General features: G+C 37.2%; 1 protein-coding gene across 3 annotated transcripts in view; it reads right to left on the bottom strand.

The window, feature by feature from the left end:
* The window catches only part of Nt5b (5' nucleotidase B), a 580,494-nt gene extending 569,847 nt beyond the window's left edge, over positions 1-10,647 (bottom strand). For 2 of the 3 annotated variants that reach the window (XM_090391851.1, XM_090391857.1), the window contains exon 1: positions 10,457-10,646. The gene's annotated coding sequence lies outside the window, so the exon portion shown is untranslated. Of the gene's footprint in view, positions 1-10,456 lie in introns of all 3 variants that reach the window. The other variant, XM_090391852.1, reaches the window with a different exon arrangement.
* Between the last annotated feature and the right edge of the window lie 5,255 nt (positions 10,648-15,902).

Here is a 15,902-nt window from a genome sequence, read left to right as displayed (position 1 = left end):
CAACTCTGGATCCTAGTTCTCACAAGCTTCTCCAACAACTTAACCACAACACCTGAGACACAGATAGGCCTATAGTTTGATGCTTGAGTTCGATCGCCTCCTTTATACGAAGTGGCACAATCTTGCCCTCCTTCCACTCCTTAGGAACTTGACCGAGTGCAAGACTCATATTAAAAAAATATCTCAAGGCAGGTATCAACTCCCTGGCACATTCTTTCAGAATACGTGGTGATATATTATCAAGTCCCACATCCTTATTAACATCTAGTTTACTCAAATCCCCATACAGCTCTCTTGCTCATCTCTTATTATTAACATCTCTTGCTCACTTACAGTCAGTCTCACCTCCCTATCATCAGCTGCTCTCAATCTCTCCATGAAGTCACATTCACAAGATTGAAAGGTCTTTATGAACTGTTCATTAAGTATCTCAACCACACATTCTGCATCAGCTGTCTTTATACCATTTTCTCCAATCAATGTCATCCTTCCATAATTATTCTTTCTTTTGCTGCTACATATCAAAAGACTTCCTTAGGATTCTTTTTGGCTTCATTAGCCAACTGCTGTTCATATCTCTCTTTAGCTACCCTCACCAACCAAGTCACCCTCCTTGCTTGGTCTTTGTAGACCTCATGGAATTGATTGTTTCCACTTCTCTTCTGCTGCCTCCACAATGCCCTTTTTCTCTGTATCGCATGCTTAATCTCTTTATTTATCCATCTCACACCCACCTTATTTAACCTTCTCACCCTTGGAATACATTTAGACATTGAATCTGCTAAACAGTTTTTGAAAATCCCCCAAGCTGCACTGATCTCTTTTCCAGCTTACTCCTCATTCCATGCTACACCCGCAAGCTGTCTCCTGAGCTCTTCATAATCACCCCCCCCCTTCCCCTTGTAGTTCCACATATACCCTTTTCTCACAGAGGTCCTCACACTGCTGGCAACCACCCAAGTAATCACCTCATAATCACTCTCACCAATTGGTGGATGATTTGACACCTCATTTACAATTACATCCTCTTATGAGATGACCAAATCCAAGACCCTCAATCCTCGTGTACCCTCTGTTACATACTGTCTGAGGTAGTTATCCCTCAAAAACTCAAGAAACTCATTTTCTTTACTTCCAGTTGCTATCTCATCATTCCAGTCTATATTGACATAATTAAAATCACCCATAATGATCACCCTTTTCTTATTTGCTTGGTAATTTGATTATACATTTCATTATTACCACCACCCACATTTCCTGATCTATAACAACATCCTACCAAGTATTTGATTCCATTCACCTCTATCTCACACATCATACTGCCCCAAAACCACTGGCACTATTTCCCTCTTGCATCTCTACTTTGTATGGACATAACTTTTTCTCTATCATCAATAGCACTCCCCCTTCCTTTTTACCCTTTCTATCCTTACGAAACACACCATACCCTTCCATCTCTATTCGTGTCAGGATGTCATCCTCTTCCAACCATGTCTCACTTATTCCAACAATCTTTGGGTGAACAGATGCAATTAGTGCAACCATTTCATCTGCATTGTTTCTTATACTTCTAGCATTTGTATACAAACACAACAGCTCATTTCTGGATCTATAGCTAGTTCCACTGATACTACCACTCACTCGGTGTGATCTCTCCATGTTCGACTGGGGCCATTTCCCTTTCTGCTTCTTCATTTTAAAATCCTTTTCAATTCCAACTGTTTCCTCTTGATCCCTGGTCATCCCATTCCTTTCCTGCCTACACATGCTGACCTCCTCTTGGAGCATCCACCTTTCTCATGCTGTCTACCCCTGTCCACCCTGAGCCTCCCCATTTCCCCTGCTCCTCTTCCATACCCATTCTCTCATTTTCTATACTGGTAACACTCACTTCCCCATTCATAACCACCTCTTCGATCTCTCCTGTCTTACTCTCCTGCTCTTCCACATCACTTCCCACTCATTCTCTCTATTCACTTCTCTACCTTCCAGCAGCAGTCTCTCCAAGTGACTCACACCATAACCACTCAAATGCAGTCCATCACTCCCATACAGCTCACTTCGTCCCTCAAACTCATTCCACACATTAACAAACTGTACTCCCATCTCCTCACACATTTCAGCCAGCATATCATTCATAATCCTTGCACTCCGCCTCATTTCACCACAGTCATACCTAGGCAACACGCTAACTACCCTTCCTGTCACACTATTCTCTTTTATCCTTCTAAGCAGCCTCCTGATATCTATTCTGACACACTCTTTGTCCTCTCTCAAATCATTCGTACCTATTAATACTATTAACTCTTTTGCTTGCTTCTGCCTCATATCCAATGCCTCAATCACTCTACTCATTTTAGCACCTAGAAAACATACCTTGCGCATTCTTTCCTCCAACACACCTTTAATAATGGAGTCGCCATACAATGCCACTCGCTCATCTTTTGTTAACTCTTTCATTCCATTATTATTTATTTTAATAATTTTTACCTGAATTTTCTTAATTTCATTCCGCATCCATTTCATTTCTTGCCTCATCCAATACAATTCAACTTCCGAATCTAGCGACACATTCTCTCTATCATTCAATCTTTCTAACTCTCAACCCCCTCTTCTCACTTTCACTCTCATCCTTCTTTGTTTCCGTACTTTCGGTCCAACATGCATCCAACTTTCGCTATCATTCTTCCTATTTTCACACTCATTCATCTTTCTTTGTTTATGTTCTTTCAGTCCAACATGCATCAAACTTTCGTTATCGTTCATTCTTTTTTCACTATCAATCCATTCTTTTGATTTTTTTCACTTGCGATTTCTGCATCATGCCGTTTCTAGTTTCATTCGTTCTCTCAATTTCATTTCCTTCCATCACTCTCGCCTCACTTTCGTCCCTTTTAACATCCGTTATGGTTTTCAAATTGCTCTTTTTCTTTTTTACTGATTTTTTTAACATTTTTTAGCCTCTCTTTCTCACCATCCTCTTTCAAACGTGCACCCATTTTCACAGCGACAATCTCACTACTAACACTTTCTGTCATCAATTTCATATTTGCATTCATCAATTTCTCATTCAGGTCACACTTCGCACACACCCTCCTTCCATCCTCACCAAATATCCACAAATCATTTATGTAATCGAAAGAATACAAAAAACAGACATCACACTTAATGAAATGACTGAAATCTAAATTAAAGTCATGGAATGACAATGCCACCGCCATTTTTTGCAGGTTACTAAGTCTAATAATAACAATTTCGTAATTAAGTTTTGGCAAAAAAAAAATCCTCCGCACTAATAAAACCAGTAGTGCCCAATGTTTACAGCCTCTCTTACTCAAAAAATTATGCATATATATTTAATTATTCCTAGAAAACTTATCCCAATCAGGAGATCTTCTTATACACGTCACTGTGCTTAGGACACTTGTGTACTCTCTGCTTAATAATAAACACTGGTATATTTAGATTTTGCAAAAGCATTTGATAGACTGCAATATGACAAACTGTTAAATAAATTGAAACGGATAGGATAGGATAAGATTTCTGAGTTGGATCGTTGACTGGCTGTCAGACAAGTATCAGAAAGTTGTGTATGCGGGTGCAGTTTGGCTACTGATTTTATCATATGATTGCTACCAGAAGGGACAAGGATAAAGATAGCACATGCACTTATTTTATTTTCAAACTTGGGCGCATTCGTTATAGAGAAGTTGAAACAATAATTCCAAATAATCTATACACTGCCGAATAGACTAATTTTTGTTAGGTTACTGTATGAATTTGTCGTTTTAAATAAAAAAGTAAACAAGAAGAACAAGGGGCTCACAAATTTGAGAAAAATTTAACAAAGGACCCCTGCAAGCCCCTTATAGCTCACCACTGGTTACAACCAAATGCAAACCACATTAGACTGAAATATGGGTATGCCTCCAACTGATTTTCCCTCACAAGACAAAATGAAATTTTATGATAAGAGACACCAAAATCCTCTTTAAGAGTACTTGATGCTATCTAGAAGATGAAATACTTTAACTGATGATCCTAGATTTCTTTTTCTCTCTCTCTCTCTCTCTGTCACACACACACACACACACACACACACAGACATTGACATTCAGTTTCTGCATTATGCACATTCTACAGATATGTTCACAGACAATGCTCTGCTACTAACCTCATTCCTCCAAAATGGTAAGAACAAGAGCAGATATTGGTTAACACTGATTTATAGTCTGGCTCTAAACTTGCTGAACCAACTTGTCTGCTTCCCCTTTCATTTTATCTACTTATGTTCTTCAGAACAGCCTCCCTCACCATCTTACCTAAAGACCAACTTTCAGCTATTGAATAATAATGTCAACATATTCCTCCTTTCTTCTTCAACACACACACAACACTAACATCCTATAGGTCTTGCATGACCTTTTGTATTTGGATCAGATTGTCAGAATAAGTGAGACATGGTTGGAAGAGGACGACATCCTAACAGGAATAGAGATGGAAGGGTATGATGGGTTTCGTGAGGATAGAAAGGGTAAAAAGGAAGGGGGGAGTGCTACTGATGATAGAGAAAAAGTAATGTCCATACAAAGTAGAGATGCAAGAGGGAAATAGTGCCAGTGGTTTTGGGGCAGTATGGTGTGTGAGATAGAGGTGAATGGAATCAAATACTTGGTAGGATGTTGTTATAGATCAGGAAATGTGGGTGGTGGTGGTAATAATGAAATGCATAATTAAATTAGCCAAGCAAATAAGAAAAGGGTGATCATTATGGGTGATTTTAATTATGGCAATATAGACTGGAATGATGAGATAGCAACTGGAAGTAAAGAAAATGAGTTTCTTGAGTTTTTGAGGGTTAACTACCTCAGACAGTATGTAACAGAGGGCACACAAGGATTGATGGTCTTGGATTTGGTCATCTCATAAGAGGATGCAATTGTAAATGAGGTGTCAAATCATCCAATAAATTGGTGAGAGTGATTATGAGGTGATTACCTGGGTGGTTGCCAGCAGTGTGAGGACCTCTGTGAGAAAAAGGTATATGTGGAACAACAGGGGGGGGGGGGGGGGTGATTATGAAGAGCTCAGGAGACAGCTTGTGGGTGTAGCATGGAATGAGGAGTTAGCTGGAAAAGAGATTGATGCAGCTTGGGGGATTTTCAAAAACTGTTTGGTAGATGCAATGTCTAAATGTATTCCAAGGGTGAGAAGGTTAAATAAGGTGGGTGTGAGATGGATGAATAAGGAGATTAAGCATGCGATATAGAGAAAAAGAGCATTGTGGAGGCAGCATAAGAGAAGTGGAAATAACCAATTCCATGAGGTCTACAAAGACCAAGCAAGGAGGGTGACTTGGTTGGTGAGGGTAACTAAAGAGAGGTATGAACAGCAGTTGGCTAATGGAGCCAAAAAGAATCCCAAGGAGTTCTTTCAATATGTAGTAAGCAAAAGAAAGAATGATTATGGAAGGATGGTACTGATTGGAGAAAATGGTATAAAGACAGCTATTGCGGAATGTGTGCTGGTGATACTTAATGAGTAATTCATACAGGTCTTTCAATCTTGTGAATGCGACTTCATGGAGAGATTGAGAGCAGTAGATGATGGGGAGGAGAGACTGACTGTAAGTGAGCAAGAGATGTTAATAAGGCTGTGGGACTTGATAATATATTGCCACGTATTCTGATGGAATGTGCCAGGGAGTTGATCCCTGTCTTGACATATTTTTTTAATACGAGTCTTGCACTCAGTCAAGTCACTAAGGAGTTGGAAGGAGGGCAACATTGTGCCACTTCATAAAGAAGGTGATCGAACTCAAGCATTAAACTATAGGCCTATCTGTGTGTGTCAGGTGTCGTAGTTAAAATGTTGGAGAAGCTTGTGAGAACTAGGATCCAGAGTTGGGTTGACAACAATGGTATTATCTTTGATGGACAGCATGGGTTTGCTAAAGGAAGGTCATGTTTTAGTAATTTACTTATTACAATGAAGTGACTGCTTCCTTCAACAGAAGAGAAGGATACTCAATGATATACTTGGATTTCGCAAAGGCTTTTGATAAAGTACCTCATGAGAAATTGATAGTCAAACTGGAGCTGATGGGAGTTGGATATTAGATTGGCTGTCTGATAGGTATCAACAAGTTATGTATGGGGGGGAGCGATGTCAAGGAAAAGGAGAGTCACTAGCGGAGTGCCTCAGGGGTCTGTTTTAGGTCCATTACTGTTTAACTTGTATATTAATGATATAGGTGAAGATATGGATGGTGATATTCAGTTGTTTGCAGATAATGCAAAGTTGGGACGAACCATGAGGTGTAGTGAAGATGTTGTGGCCTTACAGGAAGACTTGAATAGATTGAGTGATTGGGCATGGAAATGGGGATGCGAGATCAATGTTGCAAAATGTGAGGTTTTAAAATTTGGAAAACAAAGATGAGATGCAGAATTCATGCTTGGTGAGAATATATTGTTGGAGTTAGAGGAAATAAGAGATCTGGGGGTGATAGTGGATAAGGATCTGAAATTTAGGGGACACACTGCCAAAATTGTGAAGACAACACAAAGGCTTCTGGGAATGATGCGGAGGTCACCTACATGTAGAAGTAAGGAGATTCTTGTTCCGTTGTATAAGGCTTTGATTAGGCCACACATGGACTACTGTGCCCAGATTTGATCACCGGGTTTTCAGAAGGATGAAGAGATGTTGGAAAGGGTCCAAAGGAGACTGACTAAGGTAGTTTCTGATCTCTGGAATGTCGAGTGTGAGGAAAGATCGAGAAGATATAATTTTCAGAGTCTGGTGGACAGGAGGAAGAGGGGAGATATGATAGAGACCTACCAATTGGTAAGAGGTTGTTATAGGATCAATGCTGGAGAAGTTCTACAGAAAACAGTGGGAGATTGGGGTAGAACCAGAGGTCATCCCTGGAAACTGTATAAAGGAGATGTGAGTAGGGGAGTAAGAGGCAGGTTTTTTTTGTGCAGAGTTGTAAATGATTGGAATGCCTTGCCTGAGAGTTTGGTGTCTGCAAAGAATTTGAATGTGTTTAAAACATGGTATGATGAGCTGTGTGTGTGATAAAAGGACCTCCCAGATGAGTCTTTGACTCCATAAGGCCTTGGGGTGGTAATAATAATAATGAAATGTTTTATAAAAGATTTCATTCTTATTATATTTTGATAGTTAAAAAATGTTTTTTTATGTAAGATAAATTAACACAGTTGATTATGCAAATATTTCATATTTAGATCATGAAATATTTGTTTAAAAATGATAGCCGTTAGAGGTTGATTGTTTTCTCATACTTTTTGATTGGAATTTGTACACAAGCTGTATTAATAAAAATTTTTGAGTGAAATACATTTTTTGCTCGACGATGAGAGCCCTTTGTTAAAACTTCCATGAGTTTGAATGTGTTCAAAGCACAGTATGATGAGCTGTGTGTGTGATAAAAGGACCTCCCAGATGAGTCTTTGACTCCATGAGATCTTGGGTAATAATAATAAAATATTCATATCTGAATCAAAATCTAGATCTCTACCTCCAAATTTTTTTCTTTTTTTTTTAATGCAAATCCCACTAGCAAATGGCTATAAACCTATATACTGAGAATGTTCAATTAAATAATCCAGTTCTAAAGACCAAACATAAATTTTTCAAAAGAAATACATCAACCATAAAGACTCACAAGCATCAATGCCCATAATAGGAATCAAATCCAGAGCCTATTGGTTGGAGAGCGAATATGCTACCCACTCTTAACCAAGATAATACCGTTTAATCCTCATGCAGTTCCATTTTCAATGGATTTTTGCTTCTGGAAATGAAAGACTTTCAGACTCTTTCTATTTCAGATTTGGTCTGATTATTTTCAGATTTGGTCATCTAGTTTTCATTGTGATATGAAAACACTAGAAATGTTCCAAAGACAAATAACCAAAGTGATATCAGGACTCTGCAGTTTTAGTTATGAAGAGCATTTGAGAGAATGTGGATTACAAAGGTTGATGGACAGGAGGAAAAGAGAAGATATGATAGAGGCTTTCAAGTTAGTTAAGGGATTCTATCAGATTAATACAGAACAAGTCATAAAAAGAGTGGATGTTAAGATGGGAAGAATGAGAGACCATCCGTGGAAGTTGTATTGAGATGTGGTGAAGTAGGGTGCGAGGAGTAGATTTTTTTATGTGGAAAGTTGTTGGTGAGTGGAATGCATTGCCTGAGTGCAGGTAGTGTAAACAACTTCAAAGCTCATTATGATAGACATGTTGCTTGCTGAGTGAGCCTACCACAATGAGTCTGTTGACTTCATAGAAGTTACCAAATAATAATAATAATAATAATTTTACCAGTTTCTAAAGTGATGCAAGAAAACCTCCTGGTTACAAACACACTATTAAAAGTGTAGCATTGTAATTCAAGGAACATCATCTACTTCAGAAACAATTTTAATAGCTACAGATAGGTTGAATAATAACTTGCTTTACCCTCATGAGCATTAGGGTGGATTCCTTCTTTAATTTTTTATATTGCTACTCAAAATGTAAAATTTTATTCTGTCTCCACACAAAACACTGAAAGCTAATATATATTGATTCAATAAATATTCTATGAATCAGCATTAGTCTCCAGTACTTATCCAGTGAATCAGTATTCATTAATAAAGGTGAGTGGCATGTAGTGTGAAAGTGACCAAAAAAAAAGTACACTGGAAGTGTTTTGAATGTGAGTGAGTGCCAGAAATGCAGTTAGTGTGAAAGGTGAAAAAGTGAATTATGACAATATGGGGGGGGGGGGGGGTGCAAAAATGTAAGTGTAGATAGGAATGAAGAATTAAGCCTAGGTGAACAAAATACAAATAACATGAAAGTTGTGGTCGAAGGTGGTTCTAATTAGAGACAGAGAACACTTATACAGGTCAAAGCTCAAGTGACTGGAAAATCATATTTTCCAGGTGTGAAGATGAAGGATGTTAGCAACATTGTTAAAATTCAATGAGAGAAAGTGAAAGATCTGCTTGTTTTGATGGATAGGAACGATGTAAAATGTAAAAATGATGAAACAACATGAAAGACTGGATTAAGTAAAAACAAAAAGAATGACAGTTAAAACTGTAAGTCTGTGACTATGGCATAATAGGAGCAAACTGAAAAAAAGGGCCAATAATTACATGAGTCAAAATGTAGGTTGTGCATGAGGAATTTCTAGATGAATATGAAATGAATTTTGGATGGATGAAAGGCCTCATACATGCCTGACAAACTGTATCGAAATAGATTTCGAATTATGCATCTGGAGAAGTTGCTCAGTAATAAACCAGAAATGCAAAAATCATGAAAACTAGAATGCTTAGGAAGGGATACAGGTGAGTGTGTTTGTCAAGTCTCAAATTCGAAAGGGAAACCAATTAACAAGCGTAAGGATTATTGTGAATGCTAGGGGATAGTGTAGTTCTTGTTAATACTGATACTGGGTCAGTTAAGTCCAAAACTGCCAGCAAATAGGTGGGTTCTCCACACTCCTTAATCCCTATTATCTAGCTCTGATCCTTATGAAAACATTGCTTCCAATATTTAGGAGATCTTTATTTTTTTTTATTTATCTATTTATTTGACATCTGAAGTTCAACATGGGCAGTTCTTATGAAATCTTATAAGTTGCTACATCAGTTATGCAGATACCTTACATAATTTCCAGCTTCTTAACTTAATATCTTTAAAGGTTAAAAAAAAATGAGTTAACTGGTTGTAGCAACCAGTAGAAGCACTGCGGTAATTTCTCTAGATCAATGCAAACTATATTGAAATAATTATTTTTCATTGCGGCTCTAAGCTCATTCTTTGCTCTTGGCAAGGAGAGAGACTCTTATTCAAGTCAATTGTTGTAAGTTATTTGCAACACCAGTCTTGTGCTGAAGCAGTCGAACTGTTTTCAATAAATTTTGTGTTGGTATCATCTCAACTACTAAACATTTTTATTTCGCTAAGCATCGCGATATTTCGTGAGACCCCAACATAAATGTTCCGCTGATCACTGTTAAATCATCCGACCTCACTGACGTGGTTTTAATTCTCTTCTGATTTAAATATTTCAATGGAATTCCGGTAATACGATAGCAAAAACATCACAAAAACCTTAATAGCAGCAAATAGTGTCTTACAGATGCAGCCAAACTTCCTACTTTCTCAATATTTTTGCATTTGAGATACTTCACAGATCACAATACATTAAGATTTACATTAACGAAAAATCTGTGCTACCTCTGTCTTTATAATTTATCATAGTAAGGTACGCTTTTTAAAAAGTTTGAGGGACATAACTCCGGTATTAAATCTGTAAAGTAGAAGCACTGTCAATCAAAGAGATACATGAATCGACTGTTCGATTTGATTTGCCAGTATTATTAGATAACCGAACAGAAATCAGCAACTAGTAATAATGGTCAACTTACTTTCATAGAAATATTAAAACACTGAATTCTGTTGTTTGGTGCTATTCTGAAACCTGCGCAAAAATCATATCAGCTGTTCACGTACTACAAATGACAGAATTCACGGAGAACTAGTGGTACAGAAATGATTACTATCGCGCATTCTCACTATTGCAACATTATTTACAATAAAAGGCCTCTGGTTATGTGCATAAATTACGCAACATTCCCTTACATCATTTTAGAGTCCCACACCACTTTTTCTATCATAAAGTTGGATTTCTCAGTGCGCGAGCGCACGCAAATATGTGTATGTATGTGATCAGAGAGAGAGAGATGATTAATGCCTTTTTTTATTCACAAAACGAATAGGCGGATTTCATTTAGTTAGACCAAAGTTTTGGGAATCACCAAGAGTGCAGCCTCCAGCCTTACCTATCACCAGTAACTCAGCTCACGGGTATTAATGACTCTCAAGTTATCGGGACGAGAGTACAAGATATTATCGCCATCTCATGATCCTAAATCCAAACTCTGGTATTATTGTCTTAAACAGAGCAAACCCCTACAGTCAATTTTCTGAAATGGGTGTTTAAAAATTGGAGTTTGAGAGAGAGAGAAATAAAATACTTACTTCATTCTGCCAGTGATCGACAAACTTGCGAATCGGCTGAAAATAAGTCCTAGAGAAAGTTTCTACAGAAGGAAATGGAAACCTATCATGGTATACCTAGCACTAGAGTACTAGAAAGCAGCACATATACTACACACCCACATGTTTTCTTCTTTCTTTTAATTATCATTAATGTGAGCCCTACCCACAAAAGGTTGTGGCCTATCGTACATTTGTACTCCGGATGAAAAGTGTTCATGTAAACGAAGCGAGAGACGAGAGAAAAAGGAGAAACGTGATTTCCATTATAAGGGTATGCTTGAAGAGGAAACAAACTTCGAGTTTTCCTACTGCAAAAATTATTGATATTAACTGTTGCTTTGGATTTAAGAAAACAGGAAAAGAATGCAATAACAAAAAAAAACATTACATAGTTGCAGAAAGAAAGAAGCGAAAAAGTCAAAGATTAAAACGGCAGCTATGTTGTCATGGTGTGAAACAAATGAAATAAGGAGACAGCCCATAAGAATGATTTTCAACTTGTGTACATACCAATTTTGATAGACATCATCATCATCAGGTTTAGGCCTAGAGCTGTTCCAGAGTTACACGTCATCATTGAATCTTTACAGAAGACGTCCTGATTTTCTTTTCCTAATAGTTTGTAATTTTGATAATCTTGCTGTCAGTGGCGAATTCTCCATGCTTGCTGCGCAAGCTCATTAATCGAGAAAGAAGTAATATTTATTTGTTAATAAATGCATGCATTTATAAGCATTCCATTTAGGATTTTATTTTTGTAGACATAAGACGTTTTAAGCTTGCGCGGCAATAATTGAGCTTTGCGTTGTGTATCGAAGGCCGACGCTAGTCAAGCTACCTGGGCTTGCACGGTTGTGGGAACATCCAGGTCCTCGCTTCAGCACTGTGATTTCATGCGCGCACATAGCCATTTCCGATCCCTCCACGTCATCTCATCCTGTTGCTTAAACACGGGCCATACGCAGTCAAAGTAGCTCTAGCCAGTGAGCTTCAGCCAGCCTTTACAAGTGTGCATATTGCTTGGGAAAATAAAGCTACAACCAACTTTTTATGACGATGTTATTGGCCAGTTCATAAAAAAGAACCGTAGGGTAGAATTTGTATTCAAGTAGCTAAATAGAAAAAGATAGAATGTCATTTGTAAAATAAATATTGTATTTGTATGATTAACTGTGCATAAATTTATAAATATAGGTAACCCTCGTATAACGCGATACTTATACAACGCGGTTTCGATATAACGCGGTCTAAAATTGTAGTAACCCTTGTTGGACGTGGTACTTATACAACGCGGTCTACAAATTGTAGTAGCCTTTATATTTTCATATGTTTTTCACCGCCCGACCCGACTTAAAAATCAAATTTGATCTTCATTAAATTTGTGTCTGCCTGTATCCCGCATGTCATTATAAGTAGCGAATTTATATTAGGGGAATATCCTTTAGCAGGCATGTACCTCAATTGTTTATTGTTGAAAATTGTCCTCGTTTCTGCCAGGAAAGTACATTAAAAATCATAAGTGTGTTCATCTCAAGCTGAGCACTTTATTTTTGGGTGAGTTACATATAATATGTAATGCTTGCTTTTTTGTGTAAAAACTTATTTTTATAGTAATGGCCACAAACTGCAACCAAAGAGAAAAACCAACATTGAAAACAAAATTAATTTCTCTCGGAGAAAAAAATTCAAAATCTTGGATCGGTTGAAAAATGGAGAAAAACCAGAAGTTTTGGCAAGGACTTTGAATTTAAATGGATCAACAATTCGAACAATCAAAAAAATGAACATAAAATCCGAGAAAGTGTTTATTGCTGGGTCAACGATAAGTGGAAAGCGCGTCGTTTGTGTACGCGATATTCTAATGGAAAAATGGAGAGATCTCTAATGATTTCGATAGAAGATTGCACCTCAAAAGAAAATTCTTATGAATGGAGATCTTATTAAACAAAAAGCCCTCAAAGTTTATAAACATATATAGTGCAGACTAGGTGTTCAATGCGGATGATAAATCCGGGTTATATTGGGAAAAAAATGCAAAAACGCACCTTTATTTCGAAAAATGAAAGATCAGTTCATGGATTCAAAGTTTCCAAAGATAGAATTACTCAACTGTTTTGTAGTAATGCATCAGGTGGTTACATGACAAAACCAGTGTTTATTAACCAATCCTCAAATTCTCGTGCTTTGAAAGATTAAAATATGCACTATTTTATTTTGCCTAAAATATTTATGTATTATGTGCAATGAAGTTTAAGTACAATTTGTAATTTTTATATTATGTATTTGTTTCATAGTTTCTATGTTTTCTTCACTTACATAAATTACCTGAATTAAATAAAAATATATTTTTGTTGGATATGCCATTGTTGTTTATATAATTTAAAAAAAAAAACGATTTCAGAACATAACCCTACTTTTTCTATGTGATGCCATAACGCGATTTATATAACGCGGCATTTCTGCGGAACCTAACATCCGCATTATACGAGGGTTACCTGTATATAATTTTAAATGGTCAGTAATTCACCTCTCATTTCCTGAATGATAGCAAGAGCAAGCGTGAATTTCAATACCAGCATTCTCCCCTGCTTTCTGTTTTCATTCTTTCAACGTGTTCCACCCATTTATGTTAATATTTTTTAATTTTTTCTATTACTGAATCCTGATTTAATTCTTTCATAAGTTCTTTATTTCTTTTGCGATCAAATAGAGTATATTTTGCAGTTTTTCTCATAAACTTCATTTCAGATGTTATTAAACTTCGTTTATTTATTTATTTTTTTATTGTCCAGAATTCACTTCCATACAATGGGACTGGTAAGTCTAATATATTGTATACTTTTAGTCTGGTGTGTTTTTGAACTAGTTTAGGTTTAAATATAGAGTTAATTACACCTGTTATTTTTAAATATTTCGCAATTTTTAGGTTTATATCTTTTTCATTTTCATATTTAATCCGACATTCTAAGTAGTTAAACGAATTTACCTGTTCTAAAATCTCATCTTCTTTATGCCCTCTTTTACCTTGTGGTGTCGAAGGATTACTAATCATCGTACCTCAAACCGTTCAGAGAATAAGGTGGTCAGACCTATGCCTCGGTTTATTCTATGTTTCTAGTGCTGAGTTCTCAAGGATGGTTTGCCTGCTTTGTGGGGAAAACCTTACTGTCCATGCCCAAGAGCAGCTAACTTGCTATGGCTGAGGAAGATCCTTTAGCTCCTCAGGTCGCCAACAGGAATCGAACCGAGGACACTCCTTCCCCAGGCATATGGTTGCGAAGCGCACAGCCACTAGGCTAACCGGGCGGATCTGTTCTAAAATCTTGTAATCTATTATTATTTTAGTTCTTACTGGATCTTCTAGTTTAAAGGCCATTGTTTTATATTTTTCTGTTGACATCATTCCATAATCTTTGACTACTTCGTTTAAATTTAATATATCATTCTGTAAGTTATCTTCAGAATTTTTAAATTATTATTTGGTCATCAGCAAAAGGAGAGTGTTTAAGTTCACAATAGGAGAAAGTTTAATACCTTGATGGAAATTTTTATTCCGTTTTATTTAGATAAATATTAAAAAGAGTTACTGAAATGGGACATTCCTCTTGTACTGCTAGGTTTATCACTCTCGGATATGATAGTTCACTATTTAATCTTATTTATTATTATTATTATTATTATTTAACGGTGTCTCCATGGAGTCAAAAGACTCATCGCGGGAGACCCGACATTGACACACTAACCATTATTTACACAATACCTGTCATACCTGTCCTTAAATTCATTCACAGTTAAAGCATTCACAACCAGTTCTGGCAAAGCATTCCACACATTCACAACCCTCCAAGTAAAAAATCTAGTCCTAACACCCTTGTTAACCACACTCTTACACAATCTCCAGGGATGGCCCCTCGTTCTCTCACATCCTGCATTGGTCTTAAGAATATCATCAGTATCAATCCTGTAAAATCCCTTTAACAATTTAAATACCTCTATCATATCTCCTCTCCTACGTCTATCAGCTAGTTTTTGGAGCCCACAGATCATCAATCTATCCTCATAGGGAACATCCCACAGACCTGCAACAATCTTTGTAACCCGCCTCTGAATCCTCTCTACCACTTCCGCATCACCAAGAAATCCTGGCGACCAGATCTGTGCACAATAGTCCAAATGCGGCCTTATTAATGCCTTATAGAGTGGAATAATAACTTCCCTATCCCTGCTAGTTAGTGTGTTCCTCAACAACCATGTAATTTGATGTGATGTTTTGGCAATCTTAGCAATATGCCCTTTAAACTTAAGTTCTCTGTCCACAATAACTCCCAAGTCTCTTGTCTCATCAACTTCCTGCAGTTCAGTTCCGTTAATATAGTAAACAGCATGCGATGTCATCCTCCCGAAGTGCATCACCTTACACTTAGCCACGTTGAACTGACAGCCATTTACCTCAGTCCATAGCGTCAGCCTATTTAAGTCATCCTGTAAAATATCCACATCATTTGAATTGATTATCGCTCTTCCCAATTTTGCATCATCAGCAAACAAGTGGATATTTCCATTCAAGGTATTTCCAATATCATTGATGTACAAATTAAACAATAGAGGACCAAGAACTGAGCCCTGAGGTACACCACTAGTCACTTGCCTTTTCCTGGACTCAGCTCCTCCGTAAACCACTCTTTGATATCTGTCCGCCAGCCATCCTTTAATCCAAATCACCATCTTCGGATCCAAACCCATTTGCTCTAATTTATGTAACAGAGTTCCATGTGGAATCCTGTCAAAAGCCTTTGCAAAGTCAAGCAGTAT

The sequence above is a fragment of the Typopeltis vanoorti genome, chromosome 4 (genome assembly GCF_054136105.1).
Source record: "Typopeltis vanoorti isolate ZY-2024b chromosome 4, IOZ_Tvanoo_1.0, whole genome shotgun sequence".
Lineage (NCBI taxonomy): Eukaryota > Metazoa > Arthropoda > Arachnida > Uropygi > Thelyphonidae > Typopeltis > Typopeltis vanoorti.
Note: the sequence above shows the minus strand (reverse complement) of the source record. Positions and strands in the feature narration are given on the sequence as shown.